The sequence below is a fragment of the Ascidiella aspersa genome, chromosome 5 (assembly GCF_963924565.1).
Source record: "Ascidiella aspersa chromosome 5, kaAscAspe10.2, whole genome shotgun sequence".
NCBI classification, from domain to species: domain Eukaryota; kingdom Metazoa; phylum Chordata; class Ascidiacea; order Phlebobranchia; family Ascidiidae; genus Ascidiella; species Ascidiella aspersa.
The window spans coordinates 30,959,923-30,963,170 of NC_139451.1; the positions used below are offsets into that span (position 1 = coordinate 30,959,923).

Genomic DNA, 3,248 nt, shown 5'->3' on the forward strand with positions numbered 1-3,248 from the left:
TATTTTCCACGTTTTATTTGCGCAGATTTCACCTTCAACTTTGTTCAGCGCAATGGAATCTGCCGAACACATCAGTAGGCAAATCTCGAAGAAGAACCAGTCGTAAGTAATCAAAGATACACACATGTCTTCAGCAACTGTGATCTAACAACTGTGACCCTCTACACCAGTGTACCTCAGTTGATTAAACGACGGTCGCGGTTTGGCCGGAGGTCGTGAGTTCGAACCTCACCGCAGGCATCATTAATCGACTGTTTCGGTTAGTCTGCGATGGCTTTCGGTGTAAAGTCGTAAGTAACAAACTGGTACAACGACTGCAATTTAGCCCTACACAAGTTATCCTTTTAATCAAAGATATCAGTAATATTAATTTTAGTACATTAAAAAGCCATCAAAGACTCGCCGTATCTGTCGGTCAATGATGCAAGCAGTGCAGGCTAGAAAAACAACCAACCTGCAGTGAGGTTCGAACTCACGACCTCCGGCCATACCGGGACCGTCGCTCTACAAACTGAGCTATGCAGGCTCAGAGAGGAGCACATATGTGTTTTACTATTATGATTGTACACATTTACTAATCGTACCAGCACAATAGTGTCATTTTAATTGCAACATTTTTTGAATACTTGGTCGACTCGAGTGTGTCGTTTATACTGGCAACACTATTGTAGTATATAGAAAAGATTTTTAACAATCAATTTAAAATAAATACAAATGAGAATAGTTTTGTTTCAGTTGCATACCAAGGCCCTCAAAGCTAAAGAGCAGTAAATGTTCAACACTTTAAAACCTTTCGTCCAAAATTTTGAGTGTATACCGTTCCAATAGGCTTACAAGAGGGCGTTAGTATGTCTTCTATATAAATGGTCCTCATTTTAAAATTTATTTATTCAATTTTTTATCCGTTTTAGTAGCCCTAAAATACCAACGCATTTGTGACATTGAACTTTCCAGAACTTGCTTTGAATTTTCGAGAACAATTTTTTCTGTTGTGTTATTTTAGGAAAACAGTGAGATCAGCAAGGCAGTCGCTTGTACAGTCACTTACAACTTTGGCAAACAAGGTGGAAATGCCAACAAACGAAACGGTTCTCAATTTTCTCACCAAAGAATCAGCGTTGCAGGTTTGTCCATACTATTCTACTATTTTAGAGTTAATCAAACTAAGATCAAAGTAAAAATATAAATGTGCAACGGGGTCGAAAGTTCGCTCGCATTAATACGAACTTGACCGGAACAAATATGGGGGATTACGTAACTAGTATGACGTCACCCACAAAAAATTCTCGCAGGAATATAAACAGTAGATCAGTGGTCGGCAAGCTTTTTTGTCGCGGCCAAATTATTCTTTTCCGAGCTATTGAAGGCCCACTACGTAAAGCCACTACGACAGCAGAAACAGTGGCGGATTCAGGATATTTGTTTTAAGTTAAAGTCATTAGAAAGACGTCACAAAGTTAATTTTTAAAACAATTCTTCTTACAAACATTTGTTGTTCTCGAAGTAAATCGTGTGCGCAAATATGAAACTCTTTCCTTACGACAACAATGCATTAAATTTTACCATATCATCCACACTAAATATATACGTATGATCTGAAATAATCTTGCCCCTATAAGGTCTTAATAAAGTAATCGTAATAGGTAGACCAAATTACCAGCTTGATATACGTACACTTAAGTCTCTACTTCAAATGATTGGACTTAAGTCTTTTAGACAAAACAACTTGACTTGAGTTAAGTAGTTTGGGTAAAAAGCCTTGATTTGAGTTAAGTCTTTTAGGCAAATTGACTTGACTTAAATTTATTCTTTGGACAAAATGATTTAACTTAAGTTAGGCCAGACAAAATGCCTTGATTTGAGTTAGTCTTAAGGACATGAAACTTTTTATCATTTAAAAATACTTTTACAACGCCGCAAAGTACTTGTAACCAGGCTTACATTTGAAGCTAACGCGTATATTTCAGGTGTACGACGCTAAAAAGAACGCGGACGATCTTTACAACAACGTCAACACCACTCTAATGGAATGCAGTGGGGGAAGAAAGGTGGTGAGGCTCATTGTTCCAGGGGAGACCTTAGATCAATCGATAGGGGGTAAAATCGGACCCTTGGCACACAGGGTGAAGCGGCAGGCCCCAGTAACAAGCCCCGACCCCCGTCTTACTTTCATTGTGATGACAAACCCCAACTTGATGCCAACGGGTGGAGAAACACAGTTTGTAAGTTGTTTATTTGTGTGTTTGTTTTATAGTTTAAAGAGAAGTTATTCAGGCGACAGTCTCACTCCTGCGGAATACCGTTTGTAAGTTTCAGGCGACAGCCTTAGTACTGAAGAATACCGTTTGTAAGTTGTGTTGTTTTCGATCAGATTGATCGACAGATTAGGGGGCTTTCCATGTGCTGCCCAGAAGAAAGAATTATACATCAAAATTCCGCAGAAGATCAAAACAAATCGTACTCGGCATTAACGGACAGGAGAGATTCAAAGAACTTAATCGATATTCCCAACAGAATGTTTTGCAGCAACTAGAATGCGATAGAAAACAAAAAAACAAAAAAACAATTTAGACCGTAAAATAAACGATTAGTTTAGTTTGCTGATGTAGTTGTTGTAATTCACGTTCTTTTCTTTATATTTAGAATTTTATCAAGTGGGAAAAATAAATCGGAGAGGTTCGCAAAAGCGTCCCGGGAAAATAATTTTATCAAAATGATATTTTCATGGATATTATGCACAAGTAGGAACAGTTTATAAAATGAATCGATTCATTATTCGCCAAATTAGCTTATAGACATGAAAAAGGCAAACGCCTCGACAAATTTATGTCCTTCAAGTTCAACCCGATGACCTTGAAAACGCAAATCGCAGTCGAGAGCGTCGCGCGTCGGTTATTTGCTGCGGTTTAATTCCGCTCCAGGCAAACCCATTTCCCCTTTAGATTCGCCCCTCGTTCCGACTATAAAGTTTATTTGTTTTTGCGCTTTTCAGTTTGTGTCGGTTGACATTCCTACTTCGAAGGCACTCGCTCTTGCACAACCAGTCACCATCATTTACCTGGTGGAACCAGAGAAACAAGGCGAAGTTCCCACCAACAACCCACAATGGGTAAGTTGTCCTTCTAGCTCAGTGATTCCCAAACTGTTTGCCGTGGCACACTTGTGTGCCTCGAGAGATTGTCAAGTGTGCCGCGAAACTTTTTGTAATTAAGGATAAGAGAGTATTTGTATTACCAATAGTCATACAC

General features: G+C 38.9%; 1 non-coding gene across 1 annotated transcript; it reads right to left on the reverse strand.

Annotated features, from left to right (window-relative positions):
- Positions 1–451: 451 nt before the first annotated feature.
- Trnat-ggu (transfer RNA threonine (anticodon GGU)) lies at positions 452–526 on the reverse strand. Its single transcript has one exon. It is a non-coding gene; the product is annotated as a tRNA-Thr (tRNA).
- Between the last annotated feature and the right edge of the window lie 2,722 nt (positions 527–3,248).